Below are 21,411 nucleotides of genomic sequence, written 5' to 3'. Positions count from 1 at the left end.
AGCCTCCCGTACTACCTCGGCGACAACGGCCTTGAGGAGGAGGAGTACTGAAGCCGGCGGCGAAGAAGACGGTGTTGCCCTAGCTACCCTATCTATCTACTATGTAGTGTGAGTTTGGTGTGTGTGTTGCCCGAGCTATCTATGTAAGGTTAAACTATTATCTATCGGTGTCTATGTAAGAACTTATGTTGCCCTAGCAACCCTATCTAAGTTAAGTTATGTGTGTTATATTAATGCTTTGTTATGTTTGTATTTTGTTTGTCCCAAGTTTAGACACGGCTAATTGGCGTGGGAAAAATTAACCAAACAAACTAAAAATGATGTGTTTATAGATGCCTTCTAAAAATAAGAACATATTGTACATTTGTACACGGATTTGGTTTGAGAGCTCTGTATTTTTTAGGTATTCAAAGAATACTTTGGTTTTCAGAAATATTGAAGTATCAAATACTTTGAGATATTTGGCTTTAGTCAAAAGTGTAGTTTTAACTACACTATGTTTGAAGTATATAAAAAAGAGGGTTAGACCTCTTTTTCTAATCATGAAGTATTGGTTTGCTAGGCATAATAATACTGCAGTTTGCAAATACTTTGATTCTAAAAAATGAAGGGCCCCATAAAGGAAAGCCAAAAAAATTCCTCAATGAGATAGAAGAGATTGGGCAATCAAATTAATGAAAAAAGCAATCAGAAACAAAAAAGAACAAAGCAATCCTTCCTAAACAAAAAAAGAAACATCGCTTGTTTCTGGGCTTCTTTTTGGGCCAGCGAACTAGGTTTTTTTAGCAGAACTGACGAACTCGAGGACAAAAGTTTGGCAAGTGCGAGAGAGAAGAGATGAACTTGATGTATATTCCTTGTGCTGCTCAAGTACTAATTACTGTCATCTGACGAGCTATGGTATGATCCAATACTCGAGGTTATTAGCTAACAAAATAATCCTATCACTGAACTGGTAGTTGTTTTCTGCCGAAACTGAAAGTGTCGAAACTTAACAGTAAACTGCATACATTCAGTGATCGACAGTTGCACTAAACAGAGTTGCATTTGAGATAAACAGACTTGGATTCCTAAACTGTGGCAACAACAGTAGACAAACATCTCTAATGAGAGATGGCCATCAAGTAAAAAATTCCTAGAGCAAGTATTCCTAAAGCTATTAGATTGGATTGCTTCTTCAACTCAATCAGCTACTTGAAGTTCTTGTTCATCTTCTTCAATTCCGTCTTCAGTTCGACATCTACCACCGTCGGGTATTCCGGACGCGCTGCTGCTGCCGGAGCGGCACTGTCATGGGGCAGATTGGACTCGCGGATTGCATTCCCCCTCGAATCCAGCAAGCCCGACCCTTGAAGCCTCTGGATGTAATCATCCATCCACTCGAAATGGTGGCATTTCTTCACGATCTGAAAATGAAATCATGTAACCTAAATCCAAATCTGACAGATTTTTTGAGAAATTAGAGATAAAGGTGCGAGGAAAACTTAGATCTAACCTGCCCCTCCGGCTTGCTCTCGCATTTGAAGAACTCGCGCCAAAAGTTCCCATTCTTCTCCTCCTTCGAAGTCAACCACTTCAGTGGCGCAGTCCGTGGGCAGTCAGGGCATCGAGTCATCGGCACTGGACCATACACCGGCCACGTGGAACGGGGGGCTGACGAGGAGGTCGACATATCGCCCGAGAGGAAGAAACAGAGGAATTGCTCGAGAGGAAGAAGAACGAGAAGATGGGGAAAGAAACAGAGGAATTGCTCGATCTGCTCGATGCCTTTGTCTGTCAGATGGAGAAGAGGATAAGGGGAAGCTATATTGACGATTTGCCACATTGTATTTTGCAGTTTCAATTTTTGAACCAACTCTTAACACTGACATGTGGTGGTCATGTGCGAAAAATACAATTTCATATGTAAAGTGGGGCAGATCGTAAAAAAACCCGAGAAGGACAGTGCAGTAGCCAATCAGGATGCATCACACGGATTGCGCATGCCTGCCCCACATCTGACTGGTGGTGTTTGGCGCTTGGTAGGATCCGACGACGCACGTTCGATGCTAGGTTTGGAGCATTTCTGCGGGGTTATGAGCGAGTCAACGGGGTTATTAGAGTTTGACCAGATTTCAAATGGCCATAACTAAATTAGAAAAAATCGCAAAAATATAAAACAAACGTAGTTCGTCCGTTTATGAGACCTAGTTACCATAAAAAAATATAAACTCAGTATAGGGGCGTTTTTTGAAAAATCATTTTTTGAAGTGATCTGTCGAAATCAAGTTCAAATGTTTTTAAAAAATTCAAAAAAAATCAAAATGTTGTAATTCTTGCGCACATAGCCGTCATATGTGACAAGGTTATGAGAAAAAAAATATAAACTTGGTGTAGATCATTTTCATGAAAAAAGTCTTCACACAAATGAGCTATCACCTATGAACATTTTCAGAGTTCGTAGAATAGGGAGAGAGGGTTTAGGGTTTGAAAAAAATCAAAATAATTAAAAAAAATCAGAAAAATCTCCATAGCTTCATTTTGGAGTGAGTAAGAAGGATCTGAACTTACTTTTTCATTTTCATATCTAAAACGTGTTATTTGACGGTTTTGAATTAAAAGCATATTTTTTTCAAAAAAATGTAGTAATATGAATATTAATCAATAAATAGTGAGACTTTGTTTTTACCCTATATATATGGAACAAGTGTTAATAAAAATATATATGCCTCATTTAGGCAAGGTAAAAAAAAACTTGATTTCAAATAGGGCTGTTTACCCTAGTTTTCAAGCTCGTTTCTAGCACATTTCTCATTCGGACTGTTCACCTACGAATATTGGACTTCAAATGCTCGATCAAATACACCGCACAGAGCAATGAACCTCCAATGTTCAACTTCAACTTTGAATCGAATCCAAATTTTGGCCCAAATTCAAATATTGATTTAAATTCAAATTTTGATGGAAATTTGAATTCTGACTCAAATAAGAAACCAAAGTAGAAGCAACATTATTACAACTGATAAGTTATCACAGTAGCTCAAATCTACCAAGTTTTAAGATGCCAACATCTTAATACAAGTCTACCAAGTTTTAAGCGATCCACTCGCTCTCAAATTGACAACACAAACATTTCCCAACAACTTAATTCAAATCTTCGACTTGCTCCTTGTGTTTGCAGCTGGCTTCACCGTCTTGCTCCTGGTTTCCCTAGTTGAGATGCTCTTTTCTTTCGGATTCTTGTTCCTTTTGATCTTGGGCTTTACTTGGGGTTTTCCTCATGGAGGTGCTGATGGAGTAGTTGCACTCGCCGAGCACTTGACGACCATTTGATGGTCATCTATGGGTTCAGTAATCTTTAAAGGCACAATTGGAAAAATTACGCCCTCCTCTTCCTCTCTTATAGATTCAAAACCATCAAAGGCCATGGTTTCAAAATCTTCTGCTTCTTCATCTCTTGGCCTTTTCTCCCTAGAGCTGGTAAATAAAATTATAAGCCATAGGCAAAAAAGAGAACAAATGCAAACAAAAGGGTAGCTGCATTCTACAAAGGGTGCAAACACATACCAAGATGCTTCATTTGCTGCTGCATTCTCCACTGCATCTTCAGTCTCCATTGCTGCTGCATTCTCCTAAGCATTGGCTGCTGTCCATCTTTCCTCCTCTCCAAATGATGCATCCACTACATTGGTACAAAGCCTAGCAATATGCCCCAGAACTCCACATTTTTTGCAAGCACGCTTCTTTAGTAGACGACCCTCCTCACCTGCTCTAATCCTCTGGTTCCTTGGTCTTCCTGGTGGTCTAGTAATGACAGGAGCATGGAGTTTGAACCCTGGATCTACTATGTTCCATTGATCTTTCCCCAATAGTGCATGCACATTGTCAGCATAAGCAGCCATAAATTTGGCAACAGAGAAATACTCAGAGCAATATTGATCAACTTCACCATCTGCACCCCCGATAACGGTCATCAGATGTAGGGCATGTATGCATGGCTTCCCACGGATCTCCCATTGCCTACAAGTACATTCTCTAGTACTTAGGTCCATAGGATACCTCCATAACCTATTTTTAGTGTCAGTATAGGTAACCTCTCCCTCATATGTACCAAATCGAATACATTTCATCTTCAGTCCTCTTGCCTTCAAGTGCAATGCCTTAATCAGTGATGGGAGCATTTGATGACCAACATATTGTGTTTCTGCAATTCTTTTGCGAAGAGCCATCTTTATCATGATCATTTGCCTCATCTTGTCAAATGCTTGCCACAACAAGAGCCCTTTCACTGACTTGAACTTTGAATTGAAGCATTCTGCAAGGTTACTGGTCACATAATCTACTTTGCAGATTTCGTTGAATTTGCTTCTTGACCACACCTTGCCATGATGTGCATCCATGTACTCCTTCACAAGAGGATTTTGAGCATACATCACTCTCAAATGGTGTTCATGCTTCCTTTTGCTGCATGTGTATGATGCTGGCCATAAGTTCTCATCATAAACTTTACCTTTGAACTTCTTTTTGAAATTATGCGCTAGGTGTCGCATACATTCCCTATGCTCCACTCCAGGGAATACAATTTCCACTGCACTCTCTAAACCCTTGCAAGCATCTGTGTGTATAGCTAAACTTGGGGGTGTGCCTATAATGTTGCGCAACTGCTGCAGAAACCAGACTCAACTTTCCTCAGACTCTGCCTCCACCACACCAAATGCAACTGGGAATAGCCAGTTGTGTCCATCAATTGCAGAAGTTGCTACTAGCTGTCCTCTCCATCTTCCAGTCAAATGTGTAGCATCTACAGCCAAATAGGGCCTGCAACCATCTAGAAACCCCTGCCAGCAAGCCTTGAAACAAACAAAAGCCCTTCTGAAGCACTCCTTCTGAAATGACTTCCTTTTTATTTTGAATGGAACTGTATGCTTGTCAATCTCTACAACACTCCCTGGACTTGCCATCTCCACTTCAGCTTTGAAAGTGTAAAGCAGCTGAAGACTGTCATTCCATTGACCATTAATTCTGTCAAGAGCCTTTTCCCTAGCATTGAAAATTCTCATGTAAGGAATTTCTATCTTGTACTTCTCAAAAAGCTTCCCATGGAGTGCTGTTGGACCAAGTCCAGGTTCTCCTCTCAGCCAATCCAATATAGCATCTGCCACCCACCTAGTTTTTGCTAGCTTGGTTTTGGCCTTCCCCCCTCCCTCCAGGTGGACAGGTGTGCTTGTGTGGGTTCTTCTTTATCTAAAACAAAATAAAAGGGTAAAGAACAGTTAAGAAACCTTACTCAACGATCCAAAACTAAATTACTAACTGAACTTGGATTACCTGAATATATTTGCTCTTTCTCATACGAGATGCATGCAAATTCCACCTACACCTAGGATATGGACAAAAAACTGTGAACCTTGCTGGCTCACTCCTTTTAATCTTAGAGGTGTTTTCAGATATAATGCACCATGTTGTCACTGTATTCCGACAGTCCACCATTGATTGGAAAATGGTACCTACACTAAGCTCAGGTTTTTCCCTGTTCCACTCAATTGTTGGCATGTCATCACCATCGTATTCATCCTCGATTAAGCTGTCCATGTTCTCCATCTTCTCTTCATCGTCAGTGTCATCAAACCTAGCTTGGCTGATGGGCTCCTCCATATATTCGTCATCCAATGCTTGCTGACTGGCTACATCGACCAGTTCAGGAAACATCATCTCGTCTTCATCATCATTTGTAGGCACTGCCTCGTCAGGTTCTGCATCTTCTTCTACACCAACTGCAGAAGGTACACGAGAAGCAGCAGCTGAATCGGAACAAGAATTGGCAGCAGGCATGTTGTGACTCCATGAACCACTTGCTTTACTTGGTGTCGACCTACAAGGAGTGCTGGGGTGCTGGCTATTAGCACAGACAGATGATGTCTGAACTCCCTTCCCCTTTGCTCGTTCTGCGCGTGGCTGAAGCACATCGATTTGGAGTTTACCGAATCGGCAGCCAGCAATCCCAGCAAAAAGCAATGGCATATGATCGTCGCAAGTTAGTGGGAGAAATCTTTGCTCGTCACTGCTGAAGTAATTCAGTTCAACAGCATCGACATCACTCCAGGGATAGGTGTTTCGGAGCTCAGCTCGCAAATCTTTGAAAGACATGCTGGTTTCTACCACTTTGGGATAGAAAAATGATGAAATCAAATGCGGTTTAGTACCACGCAGCACACTAGTTTCCATTCTAATCGCCAGCCGGAAAGCCAGCGCGAGATCAATCCTATTTTGTTGGGGAAGGAAACAAAGGCTTCAGTTAGCTTGGTAAAATCGAGCACAAATTCGAACGATTCAAGCAAACAGAAGTCAAATACGGCCTACAATACGACTTAGAACGTCAATTTGAGAGGAAACAATGCTTACCCAGGTTTAATCCATGAATTATCTCCCGCGGATTCGACCCAATCCTCTCCATGATCGACTGCATTCCGGGCGTCCTCACTCAACATTGCTATGTAATCCCAGATGGGGGGGTGGGCTATATCTGGCGGAGACGCGGCGTCGCCGACGAACGGACGAGGGCATAGGGTGGAGGAAACAACTGCGGTGGACCCGGCAAGACGCCGGCGGAGGGGGCGGGGCGGCGCTGTGCAGTGCGGCCTGTCTAGATCTGTTTCAGATTCAGACAAGCTGCCCAATACGTGTCTCCCTGCGGTCCCACCCATCAGCAAGCAACAGTCAGACGAAGACTCGGCCCCACTCGTCAGCAATTAACGGTCAATGGACGGTCAAGACGGCAAACGCCCGCTATGAGCATTTGTGAGAGTTTCAGCTAAGGAAGAGGGGAAAAGTGAGCAAATGTTTGGAGCGTGGGGAAAAGTGAGCACAACTAAGGAACCAGGGGCACTAATTTAAATATCCCAAAGATATAAGTGAAGCACATAGAGTATTCTAATAAATTTCAAATCATGCGAGTCTCTCTGTAACATCCCAAATTTTCAATTTGGAATGTTATACACTAGATCATCATTGCATATCATATTTTATTGCATTTTGGTTGATCCTAGAAAATTCTACGCAACTCAAGGACCCTCGAAGAGAGTTGGGAAATTTCGTTATTTTCATATTTGAGTTTTCTCAAATTTTGAAAATAGGATCATTTGATTTTATTTATTTTATCTTAAATTATTTCTATTATCAAAATATGAGAGAGGGAATAAAATGACTTTCGCAAAATAAAGAAATATTGAGGATTTAATAAAAAAATCAAATAAGATTTTATTTTGGTTTTATTTGCTATTTTATTTGAATTTAGGAAAAATGCGCGTTTTTCAAAATTGCATTTAGGCCCCAAATAAATGTTCATCCTGTGCGGCTCGATTTTGGAAGCTGGGGAAAATTTATTTCGGGATTTTTGGAGTCCGTTTAGTTTTCTTTTTGTTTTTTTCTGAGCGTAACTATTTAAAAAAACGCGCAACCGACTTACCGGGTCGTGTCCGACCAGGACACCTGGCCCGGCCGGCTTTAAATAGCCGGGGAGGCCCACCTGCCACCCCCACCAAACCCTAGCCGCCGCCCTAGCCCGCGCCGCCGCCCGCCACCACCACCGGAGGTAGATCTCGCCGCCGTTTTTTTAAAAAACCGACCGGTTTTCCGTCGGTTTCGTTCGGCTTTTTTAGTTCGTTTTTTAATAGATCGGTTTTTCTAGTTTATTTATTTAGCGAGCGTTCGCCCGTTCGTTCGTTTTAACGAACGCGTTCTTCGATTAGATCCAGATAACGAACGTTCGTTCGTTAATCTGTACGTCGTTTTCTTTTTCTCGGATTAAATCCGCGATTTTTCTGATCGCGATTCCTGATCCGTTTTTCGTTCTAGTCTAACTTTTCGCTCGTTTATCGGAATCAGGCGATTGAAGCGCCTGGAGTTTCCTCTGGAAACCCTCTTTCCGTTTAACCAACTCAAACAAGTTTTTGCCACTGTAAAAAATTGCCCTAGATCCAGAATAGTAAACGAAGCCTGTTTCTTTTGCCGTTTGTCTTTTGTTGCTTCATTCGATTTGATTCTTTTTGCCAATCGGAGTTCTTAAGTTGAACTTTCTGGTTAGACCTCTTATTCGAGTTTTACCTGTGCATTAGTTGAGTACTTATTGTATGCTTGTTTGTTTGCGATAGAGTACCCGGAGTGCGCCGCTTGCTACTTCGATTCGCTAGGTTTTGCGGATCATCAGCAAGGCAAGTAACACTTTGATCATACCTCCTACTACCCAGTTTTTATTGCATTAGATCAATCCTCACACATTGCATGATTAGGATCTAATTAAATTCTGGGTTTGGGAAGTAGATGAGGTAGTACCTATTACCTGTTATTATCAAACCTTTGGGAGTTACTTCTATGTTGCTTATTATGCTATGCTACGCTAGTAGACGTGGATTGGGTGAGTGTATCCATGACAAATGTGAGATTGTTAAATTAATGGTTTATTTAAGGTGGCAATTTAAATACACATCTGGGTGGATTGAGGCACCTGGGTATTCCAGCGATTGCCTGTTTTCTTTTGGACCGCCACCCAGGCTCAAAGGGATCATGAGATTATTCATGCTAGAAACTTCCGTGTGCAGCCACAAGCTACTATGGGTTCTAGCATAGTTGACTAAGTTGTGTGAACTCTTACAGTGGTAGACTAGCAGATGTAGGGGAAAGTAGGTGTAACGGTCTACCTGATCTTAAGGTGCTAGCGCTTCTGAAAGACTATGTCTCGGTCATCCGTTTCTCAAACACCATGTAGTGCGAGAATCCCAACGGAGGAGATCGAGTCTTGTGGGGAGAAGTGCGCAAACCTCTGCAGAGTGTATAAACTAATCATGGTTAGCCGTGTCCCCGGTTATGGACAACTTGAGTATCTAGTACCTGGATTATCATGTGAATCTCATCATGTTACTCTAAAATTAAGTTTGTTGGGTTTTGTTTATATGATGATGCTTAATTGGGATTGAGAATGCTGTCAACCATTCTCAATGTTTAACAACTACCATGATAGTTAAATAAAATTTATTCCTTTGCAGTAGGGAAAAATTGGCTTTACGCAAAACTGTAACCATAGAGCTTTCCACCAGCCAAATATGCGTATAGTATAGCCTATTTCATTCCATTACTCTCTATGTGTTACATTACCAGCATATTCCATGTGCTGACCCGTTTCAGGCTGCAACATTAATGTTGCAGACTTTTCAGACGACGATTAAGGTGCCTTTAGGTCGTGGTTCTATACTCAGTGATGCCGTTGGAGTTGATGGACTCACTTATCTTCCAAGTCTTCCGCTGTTATCGTTATTAGATTACCTTAAGCCATATTTATTGTAATAAGTTCTTTTTTGAGACTCTCGATGTAATAATTGTGTGATTGCTACTCTGTTATAAATCCTTCAAGTACTGTGTGGTGTCAGCATTACTGATCCAGGGATGACACCTGAGCACAGATATTGGACCGTTTGAGGTCTGGTCGCTACAAGATGGTATCAGAGCACACGCTGACTGTAGGACACGACCACTAAGCAAAAGACCTAGATCACTACTCACTCTTCTCATTCTAACTTCTCATCTTTTCTACTCTTTTAGGATGGCAGATGCAAGGAACAAGTTCACGCAACCGGATGAAGATACACCGTTTGGACGTCACTTGAAGGAAGTCACTAGATATCTGAACATAGGAGTACCAAGCTTCACAAGAACCTACAACGCCACTCTACCTGAAGAAGAGCGCTGGATGATTCAAGTTCAAGTTCCAGGAAGGACGTTCATGCCAGTCACTGAGCTCATAGAGTTTTCTTTTGATGCACCAACTTGGAATCTAGGAAAGAGCATGGCAGCTCATATCGCCATGGGACGCATTGGAGAAGTTTACTGCAATGATCTCAAGGATACTATCTACCAGATTTGTGGTCACCGAGATGAGCACTGGGAGATGATCAGCACCAAGAAGGATAGATCAACTGCAGCTTTTTATCCAGGAGTTAAACCAGCACATTCGACGTCAGGAGAACCAGATGTGCGCCGACATGATAGATCTGAAGAAGGTGAGGACAAGAATCAAGGAACTGGAGGAAGAACTCAAGGCTACACGTGAAGATTATGAAGAGGAAATTGAAGTACTCGTGGATAAGAGTGCCAACTTAACAATGAAGATCGGAATATTCATGGGAGGCCCTACACCAGTAGAAGAAGACGAAGAACCAAAGGAGATTCGCCCGGAAGACTACATCATCATCGACGACACCGACTCGGACCCAGATGATAGTGATGATGACTATGTTGATGAAGCTGGAGCAGATATCATGGAGTCTGCAACCGAAGAGTATTTTTAGTAGACCACCCTAATAGTAGTAGTAGTCCACCATGTAAATATAGTAGTCTGAGCACTTTTGCGATAGTTAGATCGATTGTATGCCCTTGTTTGATTGAATGAAGTGAATTGTTTGTTTTTGCCTCATGTGCATATGGGTAGTGTTTTCTCTCTAGACCCCTCTCTATTCTTAAATCTCATCTTTTCTAAACCCTCAGATGCCTCCAAGACGTGACCCCGGATTTACCTTCCCACCGGAGCTCACTCAGTTGATCCAGCAGCAGAACACATTGATGCAGTTGCTAGTCTAGAATCAGAATCAGGGGAACAACAACAACAACCCACCACCACCACCACCACCTGTTGATCACTTAGCCCGTTTTCTTAGGCTGAATCCGCCGGTGTTTTCCAGTAGCACCGAGCCGATAGTAGCAGATGATTGGCTCCGTAAGACAGCTAGAGAGTTGACCACGGCAGGATGCACAGATGCGGAAAAGGTGAAGTTTTCCGCACATCAGCTAGAAGGACCCGCAGCATCATGGTGGGAGAATTTCACAGCCACTTTCCCTGTAGACACTGTCATGTGGGATCAGTTTCAGCAAGTTTTTCGTACTGCCCATGTTTCAGCAGGAGCTATGGCCATGAAGAAGCGAGAGTTTCGCAACTTGCGTCAAGGAGGACGGACAGTTGGCCAGTATGTGGAGGATTTTAGTAAGCTAGCACGTTATGCCCCAGATGACGTTGCTATGGATGCAACTAAGCAGGAGAAGTTTTTGGAAGGACTGAATGATGAGTTGAGCATGCAGTTGATGGTAGCAACCTTCAACAACTACCAGGAGTTGGTAGATCATGCTCTTATGATTGAAGGGAAGCAGCAGCAGATTGAGAACCGCAAGAGGAAGTATGGACAAGGGAAGTACAATTCAGGAGCTCAGCAAAAGCCACGTTTTACCCCTAGACCAGGAGGACATTTTCAGCATACCCATGGAGGAGGTAGCTCACACAATCACAATGGCACCAAGAATGGTAATGGGAATGGAGGAAGTAACGGCCAGAACCGCACCAACCCATTGACCCCAGCCAAGAGAGACCTGAGCCAAGTCACTTGCTTTAAGTGCTAGAAGACCGGACATTATGCCAGTGAATGTCCTGAATCCCAGAATGGAAATGGCAATGGAAGCTCTGGGAAGAAGCCGAACCCTTTCAACAGGGGACAGGTGAACCACGTTAACGTGGAGGAGGTTGAAGAGCAGCCAGATGCTGTAATCGGTAAGTTTTTGGTTAAGTCATTTACCGCACTCATTCTTTTTGATACTGGTGCATCGCATTCATACATATCAAGGGGATTTGTGGATAAGTATAACCTGCCCACCAAAGTTCTTAGAACACCTATGTTAGTAAGCTCACCAGGAGCGGAGTATATGGCTAGCCAAGGATGTTTTCAAGTGCCATTGAGTATAGGTAGGCATGTGTTTCCCTCGGATTTAATCATTTTGGAATCACAAGGATTGGATGTAGTTCTAGGTATGGATTGGCTGTCGATGTATGGAGGAAACATCGATTGCGCCAGTAAGTCGATCTTGCTTACCACCCTAGAAGGGAGAAGGATCAAGTATGTATCCCGGCATGTGCCAAAGACGACTCAAGTAAATTGTCTAACAAGAGTTGTGCAGGAGGAAGTACCAGTAGTGAGGGATTTCCCTGATGTATTTCCAGAAGAACTGCCAGGCATGCCACCGGATAGAGATATTGAGTTTTTGATTGAGCTTTTTCCAGGCACAGGGCCAATATCTAAGAGACCATATAGGATGCCCGCAAAGGATTTGGTGGAGATTAAGAAGCAGATTAAGGAGTTACTGGATAAAGGATATATTCGCCCAAGTTCTTCGCCTTGGGGATCGCCAATACTTCTAGTGGAGAAGAAGGATGGATCGTTAAGGATGGTTGTTGATTATCAAGGATTGAATGAAGTAACCATCAAGAATAAGTACCCACTACCAATGATCAATGATCTGTTTGATCGATTGCAAGGAGCTAAGGTATTTTCCAAGATCGATCTGCGATCAGGATACCATCAGTTGAAGATTCGAGAACAGGATATACCTAAGACGACTTTTACCACCAGGTATGGGTTGTACGAGTATACCGTTATGTCATTTGGTCTGATTATCGCACCTGCATATTTTATGAACATGATGAACAAGGTGTTTATGGTGTTTCTGGATAAGTTCGTCGTAGTGTTCATTGATGATATCCTGGTATACTCGAAAAACGAAGAGGAGCATAAGGAGCATTTGTGTTTGGTACTTGGTAATCTCAAACAACATCAATTATATGCCAAGTTTAGCAAATGTGAGTTTTGGTTGAAGGAAGTTGGATTTCTCGGACACGTTATATCAGGCGAAGTTATAGCAGTAGATCCCTCTAAGGTTGACACTGTGACAAATTGGGAAGCCCCAACAACAGTTGGAGAAATCCGGAGTTTCCTTGGACTTGCAGGATACTACCGGAGATTTATTGAGAATTTCTCGAAGATTGCAAAGCCTATGACGGAATTGTTGAAAAAGGATACCAAGTTCATATGGACTGAGGAATGTGAGGCTAGTTTCCAGGAGTTAAAGATACGTTTGGTTACATCACCTGTGTTGATTTTGCCGGATCAGACCAAGGATTATGAGGTGTATTATGACGCTTCACGTCGAGGACTTGGAGCAGTGCTTATGTAGGAAGGAAGAGTTGTTTCATATGCCTCACGACAGCTTAAGCCTCATGAGTTAAATTATGCTACGCATGATTTGGAGTTAGCAGCCGTAGTGCATGCATTGAAAACTTGGAGACACTTTCTCATTGGAAACCATTGTGTGGTGTACACGGATCACAAGAGTTTGAAGTATATTTTCACGCAGAAGGAGTTGAACCTCAGGCAAAGAAGATGGTTAGAGCTCATCAAGGATTATGATATGAGATTGCATTATCACCCCGGAAAGGCTAACGTAGTAGCCAATGCGCTGAGCCATAAAAGTCATGTCAACACCTTAATGACGGGAGATTTACTCGGGGAGTTAGCCGAAAATCTTCGAGAGCTATGTTTGGAGATAGTCCCGAGAGGCTATGTAGCAGCATTGGAAATTCAATCGACTTTGATGGATAAGATCAGAGAAGCTCAGAAGACTGACAAGGAGATTGCCTCTATAAATGTAATGCCCTCGATGCGACTATATCTCCCACGTGTCGAGGCATGACTTAGAGGCATAATCGCATTGAAGGCATATGTAGCAAGTGAGGTAATCTTCACACAACCCATGTAATATAATAAGGAAAGAGAGTTACATAGTTGGCTTACAATCGCCACTTCACACAATTACATGAATAAAGCATTACATCATCCAGATACAATCAAGGTCCGACTACGGAACCAAAATAAAAGAAGAACCCCAAATGCGACAAAGGTCCCCGATCGACCCCAACTGGGCTCCACTACTGATCAACTAGAACGAAACAACACAAAGGACAAGATCTTCATCGAGCTCCTCCTGAGCTTGGTTGCGTCATCTGCACGGACTCATCGGCACCTGCAAGCTGGTTTTGGAAGTATCTGTGAGCCACGGGGACTCAGCAATCTCGCACCCTCGCGATCAAGACTATTTAAGCTTATGGGTAAGGTAAAGGTATGAGGTGGAGCTGCAGCAAGCGACTAGCATATATGGTGGCTAACATACGCGAATGAGAGCGAGAAGAGAAGGCAAAGCACGATCGAGAAAGTATGATCAAGAAGTGACCCTAAACAACCTACGTCAAGCATAACTCCAACACCGTGTTCACTTCCCGGACACCGCCGGAAAGAAACCATCACGGTTACACACGCGATTGATTCATTTTAATTACGGTCAACTTCAGGTTTTCTACAACCGGACGTTAACAAATTCCCATCTGCCCATAACCGCGGGCACGGCTTTCGAAAGTTCAAATCCCTGCAGGGGTGTCCCAACTTAGCCCATGACAAGCTCTCACGGTCAACGAAGGAATAGACCTCCTCCCGAGACATTCCTATCAGACTCGGTATCCCGGTACAACAAGACATTTCGACAGGGTAAAACTAAACCAGCAACACCGCCCGATGCGCCTACATCCTGATGGGAGCTGCACATATCTCGTTCTCAGGGCAACACCGGATAGGTCAAGCTACGAGTAAAACCAGCCCTCAAGTTTCCCCGAGGTGGCCCCACAGGCTGCCCATTTCGGACCAACACTTAGACAAGCACTGGCCCGAGGGGGTTAAAATAAAGATGACCCTCGAGAGAGCGACTCCCAAGGGAAAAGTAGGTGGTGGTGAGGCAAATGGTAAAACCAAGGTTGGGCATTGCTGGAGGAGCTTTACTTAAGGCGAACTGTCAAGGGGTTCCCATTATTACCCAACCGCGTAAGGAACGCAAAATCCGGGAACATAACACCGATATGACGGAAACTAGGGCGGCAAGAGTGGAACAAAACACCAGGCATAAGGCCGAGCCTTCCACCCTTTACCAAGTATATAGATGCATTAAGTAAATAAGATATATAGTGATATCCCAACAAGTAAATAAATGTCCCGACAAGGAACGGTCTCCAATCTTCACCTGCAACTAGCAACGCTATAAGAGGGGCTGAGCAAAGCGGTAACATAGCCAATCAATGGTTTGCTAGGACAAGGTGGGTTAGAGGTTCAACATGGCAATTGGGAGGCTGGCAAGCAAAAGGTAGGCATCGTAGCATTGGCATAGCAAAAGAGCGAGCAAACTAGCATAGCAAAGATAGTAGTGATTTCGAGGGTATGATCATCTTGCCTGAGATCCCGCAAGGAAGAAGAACGAGTCCATGAAGAAGACAAATGGAACGTAGACGAACGAATCCTCACAACACGACGTTATTGGAACCAACCCGAAGAAGCACACCGGAAAGAAGCAGACAACATAGTAAACAACCACGACATAATCATGGCATGATGCGCAAACAAGTATGATGCATGTACGGTTTAAGTATGCATGGCATGGCGAGGTGCACAAGCAAACCTACAACTTAAATGGAGCTCAATATGCATCGGGATGCATATTGACAAAACACCACATCAATTATTTAGTTCTCTCTCGTTTATGTACCCAACAATATTAAATGTTGTTAAACATGGCAAGAGAGTGAAGCAAAGTAAAACTACCTATCTAGTCAAGGTTAAATGAGGCCGGAAGCAACGAACAACAATTCCGGGAACTCCTCATGAGCATATATTAGGTTAGGTCCTGTTCTGCCCTAAACATTATTTTAGAGTTGTTAAGCATGCAAAATGAAGCCACCATGTTAAACTAGGCATTTTTCTACCCCATTTACATATAAAGATTATTTAAAACGGAGCTATGGTTATTTAGTTATGAATTAAATCATTTTAGCATGGCATAGGAGCAAATTTACACAAACAGCAATTTAATCATTTTAACCAAGGATGAAAATTGCATATTATGAAACTAGACACAATTTTAAGCAAGTTTCATATATAAATCATTTTAAACCGATGCACGAATTGTGAGTTATTATATGCATGAACATGAGGGTCTTTTCTGTAAAACTGCAATCTCAGGATAAATAGGAAAATCCCAGGCGCTGAAAAAAAAACATACGCGGGCCGAAACAGGAACTGGCCCAACAAGAGAAAAAAAAGATGGGCGGTGGGGGAGTTCTCACCATGGGCCAAGCCCAGTCGGTGAGGAGGAGGAGGTAGCAGGCCGGGTGAGGCCGGCGCGATCTGGGCCTTGGGGAGGCGCTGGGCCTGCTGGATCTGGCTTGACGCCAGGGAGTGGGCGACGTGGAGAGGGGCCGGCTCGGGAGGAGCTGGGCCTCGGGCGAGAAGACCCAGGCGCGGGCGACGTGGATCTCGTCCACGCTGGCGATGGGACAAGTCAACGAAGGTGCGACGCCAGTCTTCTCGTTCATGAAGCAGGGGATGCAGGCGACTTGGGCAGCGAGGGCGCAGAGGAGTGGCGGTGCTGGCGAGGGCTCTTCCTGGATCTGCGCGACGAGGAGGAAGACGGGGCGCTCGTGCCCGAGCTAGCGAAGCAGGACGGCGGCGGGCTGCGTCGATCCGGCCGGGGTCCAGGTCGAAGTGGCTCCATGGTGCGGCGGCCATGGCGTTCCCTGGTGAGGCGTCAGATCCGGCGGCTTGTCTCCTGCTGGGACCGAAGAAACATGGGGGGTCGGTGACGAGTGTCGAGGAAGGAGCTCCGGCCATGCTGCGATGCGGCTCCTGCGCGAAGAAACAGAGAGAGGGAACCGGGTGAGAGAGAGAGAGAGCAACGAGGGAGAGAAAATGGAGGCGAGGTCGGCCTGGCAGGGGAGCTCGGCTCCTGGATCGAGAGGGTGGGCGCTGGTTGGTTGGTAGCTGAAATCGAGGAGGAGGGGATTCGGTGGCTGGTTCGAGTGGATAGATCGGGAGGGATCCCGAGGGGAACCAAAAGAGTGGCGGCGGAGGTGGGACAAACCTCCTGGATCTTAGGGTTGGACTGATACATATATAGCAGGTGGATATTAGGTTAGGGTCTATCTCGACCCTACGATTGCAAACGGACGATCGCGGATAAAATAGCTAGGGAGTCCAAATAAGAAAACAGAGACGTTTTGTAGATGTTTGGGGATGTTCCGGACACAGCGGTAACGACTGTTCGAGTCGGGTCCGGGACAGCTTTTGGACACGCGCGAGGGGGGCTGCGGGCTGACGAGAGAGGTTAGGCCGGGCCTAGGTGGACTGCGAGGGGGAGAAGATAGAGAGAGGGCCCGGCATCTGTTTCCGGAGACCGAAAACGTCCGACGTTTTGACCGACTATATTGTCGCTATAGTTAACGGTTGGGCTATCAAACGGGCTCCAAACGAGATGAAACTTGGCAGGCGGCCTATCTACAACATAAAAACACCGCATGCCAACTTTCATCCCATTCCGAGAACATTTTCTGGCCACTTATAAAATAATATTTCGGACATGCCGCGGGCACGTGCAAGTGTGGTTGGGCTCAGAACGGACAATAGAGAGAACGAGGAGACCGGAACAGATGCAAGTTTTGAAAACATGATGATGCAATGCACATGATGACATGACAAGATGCAACACGCAAGCAAATGACAAGGCAACAACAGCGAATAACTGGAGGACACCTGGCACATCGGTCTCGGGGCGTCACAATAAAGGAGAAAATGAGCAAAGGAAAAGCTAAGGGATTTCGTGAAGATGAGCATGATACCTTATGGTTTGAAGATCGTGTTTATGTGCCTAATGATTCGGAGATCAGGAAGTTAATTCTGCAAGAGGCCCATGATTCACCATATTCGATTCACCCAGGAAATACCAAGATGTATTTGGATTTGAAGGATACTTTCTAGTGGACCGGAATGAAGAAGGATATTGCGGAATATGTAGCAGTTTGTGATGTATGTCAGAGAGTAAATACAGAGCAGCAGAAGCCAGTAGGATTGCTACAACCATTGCCAATACCCGAATGGAAGTGGGATAAGTTAGGCATGGATTTTATTACAGGTTTACCCAGAACTCGTTCAGGCTATGACTCGATTTGGGCTGTAGTCGATCGTTTGACAAAGGTAGCTCATTTCATCCCAGTGAAGACTACCTATACCAGTGCAAAGTTGGCAAAGATATACATGACCAGAATCGTATGTCTGCATGGAGTTCCAAGGAGCATTGTATCAGATAGAGGAACCCAATTTACCTCAAAGTTCTGGAATCAGTTGCATGAAACTTTGGGTACCAGACTGGAGTTTAGTACAGCTTTCCATCCGAAGACAGATGGACAGACCGAGAGAGTCAATCAGATTTTGGAGGATATGCTGAGAGCTTGTGCGCTAGATTACGGATCTAGTTGGGACGAAAATTTGCCATATGCAGAGTTCTTTTACAACAACAGTTATCAATCCAGTTTGAAGATGGCCCCTTTCGAAGCCTTGTACGGAAGGAGGTGCAGGACCCCATTGTCGTGGGATGAAGTTGGAGACCGCCAGTTGTTTGGACCGGATCTGATTAAGGAGTCTGAATAGAAAGTGAAATTGATACGTGATAGGCTCAAGGTAGCCCAGTCCAGGCAGAAGAGCTACACAGATTCTAAACGCAAGGAGACAATTTATGAGGTCAGAGACTGAGTTTATCTTCGAGTATCTCCACTTCGAGGAGTTAAGCGCTTCGGAGTTAAGGGAAAGTTAGTGCCACGTTTTGTAGGCCCATACAAAGTTTTGGAGCATATGGGAGAAGTAGCCTACAAGTTGGAGTTGCCCGAAGGATTTTCAGGAGTTCACGACGTGTTCCACGTTTCCCAGTTGAAGAAGTGCCACGCAAAGATGGATGATATACCGCTGAGAGATACAGTGCCGCTGGAAGCGATTCAGTTGGACAGTGATTTGACCTATGAAGAGAAACTAGTCAAGATTCTAGAATATGCCAGTCGAGTCACCTGCAGCAAGGTTATAAAGTTTTGCAAAGCTCAATGGAGCCACCACACGGAGAATGAAGCCACCTGGGAGCGAGAGGAAGAATTGCTGAATGACCACCCTCACCTATTTTCTAGCCAATCCGAATCTCGAGGGAGAGATTCATCTTAAGGGGGGGTAGGTTTGTAACATCCCAAATTTTCAATTTGGAATGTTATACACTAGATCATCATTGCATATCATATTTTTATTGCATTTTGGTTGATCCTAGAAAATTCTACGCAACTCAAGGACCCTCGGAGAGAGTTGGGGAATTTCGTTATTTTCATATTTGAGTTTTCTCCAATTTTGAAAATAGGATCATTTGATTTGATTTATTTTATCTTAAATTATTTCTATTATCAAAATATGAGAGAGGGAATAAAATGACTTTCCCAAAATAAAGAAATATTGAGGATTTAATAAAAAAATCAAATAAGATTTTATTTTGGTTTTATTTGCTATTTTATTTGAATTTAGAAAAAATGCGCATTTTTCAAAATTGCATTTAGGCCCCAAATAAATGTTCATCCTGTGCGGCTCGATTTTAGAAGCCGGGGAAAGTTTATTTCGGGATTTTTGGAGTCCGTTTAGTTTTCCTTTTGTTTGTTTTCTGAGCATAACTATTTAAAAAAAAGTACAATTCCATTTCTGCCCCTAACTGGAACCCACTACTCAAATTTGCCCCTAATTTCAATATGTGCTCAAATTTGCCCCTCTGCCATTAGTTGCCCTTATAGAAATGCTCTTCTACGCCGTTACCGTCCGGTCAAACGACTTTGACCATCTCGAAAAAATAGTAAAAAAATCAAAAAAATCTAAAATTTTGTGGGATTGAAGCTACTCATGTGCGCAAGGTGCGTGCAAATTTTCGTGCTATTTAGACATACCAGGAGCTCGTGGCAAAGGAAAACAATAAATCTGTACATCTTTGAATAGTAAATTCAAAGAAAATAGCAAGAAAATTCAAAAACATATGAATTTTTTTGGCATCCAAGATGCTCGGGTGCACAAGGCGTGTGCAAAATTTTGTTATCAAATAACATGCGAGGAGCTCTCGCAAAAAAAACCAAAATATTGTATTTTTTACAAGTTTTTTTCTTAGACAAATTTTGTTTTTTTTCTCCACGAGCTCCTACAATGTCCAAACACAACAAAATTTTGCACACACCTTCCATACCTAAGCTTCTTGGATGCCAAAAGAATTCATATTTTTTTGAATTTTTTTGCTATTTTTCTGAATTTACGGTTCACACGCGTACATATTTACTGTTTTTCCTTCGTCACGAGCTCCTAGAATGTCCAAACAACATGAAAATTTGCATGCACCTTACGAACCTGAGTACGTTGGATCCCACAAAATTTCAGATTTTTTGACTTTTTTTGCTATTTTTCGAGATGGTCAAAGCTGTTTGACCAGACAGTAACGACGCAGAAGGGCATTTTTATAAGGGCAACTAACAGGAGAGGGGCAAATTTGAGCAAACATTGAAATTAGGGGCAAATGTGAGTAGTGGGTTCCAGTTAGGAGCACAAATGGAATTGTCCCAAAAAACGCGCAACCGACTTACCGGGCTGTGTCCGACCTGGACACTTGGCCCGGCCGGCTTTAAATAGCCGGGGAGGCCCAACCGCCACCCCCACCAAACCCTAGCCGCCGCCCTAGCCCGCGCCACCGCCCGCCGCCGCCGCCGCCAGATCCGCCGCCGCCGGAGGTAGATCACGCCGCCGGGTTTTTTTAAAACCCACTGGTTTTCCGTCGGTTTCGTTTGGCTCTTTTAGTTCGTTTTTTTAATAGATCGGTTTTTCTGGTTTATTTATTTAGTGAGCGTTCGCCCGTTCGTTCATTTTAACGAACGCGTTCTTCAATTAGATCCAGATAACGAACGTTCGTTCGTTAATCTGTTCGTCGTTTTCTTTTTCTCGGATTAAATCCGTGATTTTTCTGATCGCGATTCCTAATCTGTTTTTCGTTCTAGTCTAACTTTTCGCTTGTTTATCGGAATCAGGCGATTCAAGCGCCTGGAGTTTCGTCTCGAAACCCTCTTTCAGTTTAAACAACTCAAACAAGTTTTAGCCACTGTAAAAAATTGCCCTAGATCCAGAATAGTAAACGAAGCCTGTTTCTTTTGCCGTTTTTCTTTCGTTGCTTCGTTCGATTTGATTCTTTTTGCCAACCGGAGTTCTTAAGTTGAACTTTCTGGTTAGACCTCTTATTCGAGTTTTACCTGTGCATTAGTTGAGTACTTATTGTATGCTTGTTTGTTTGCGATAGAGTACCCGGAGTGCGCCGCTTGCTACTTCGAATTGCTAGGTTTTGCGGATTATCAGCAAGGCAAGTAACACTTTGATCATACCTCCTACTACCCAGTTTTTATTGCATTAGATCAATCCTCACACATTGCATGATTAGGATCTAATTAAATTCTGGGTTTGGGAAGTAGATGAGGTAGTACCTATTACCTGTTATTATCAAACCTTTGGGAGTTACTTCTATGTTGCTTATTATGCTATGCTACGCTAGTAGACGTGGATTGGGTGAGTGTATCCATGACAAATGTGAGATTGTTAAATTAATGGTTTATTTAAGGTGGCAATTTAAATACACATCTGGGTGGAT

At 43.6% G+C, this 21,411-nt stretch overlaps 1 pseudogene; it reads right to left on the bottom strand.

The window, feature by feature from the left end:
- Positions 1-3,128: 3,128 nt before the first annotated feature.
- LOC147990851 (uncharacterized) lies at positions 3,129-5,039 on the bottom strand (annotated as a pseudogene).
- Between the last annotated feature and the right edge of the window lie 16,372 nt (positions 5,040-21,411).

Source organism: Triticum urartu, chromosome 1A (assembly GCF_056163025.1).
Source record: "Triticum urartu cultivar PI428250 chromosome 1A, HENAU_Tu73, whole genome shotgun sequence".
In the NCBI taxonomy this organism is placed as follows: Eukaryota; Viridiplantae; Streptophyta; class Magnoliopsida; order Poales; family Poaceae; genus Triticum; species Triticum urartu.
This window is presented reverse-complemented; position numbering and strand designations above follow the sequence as displayed.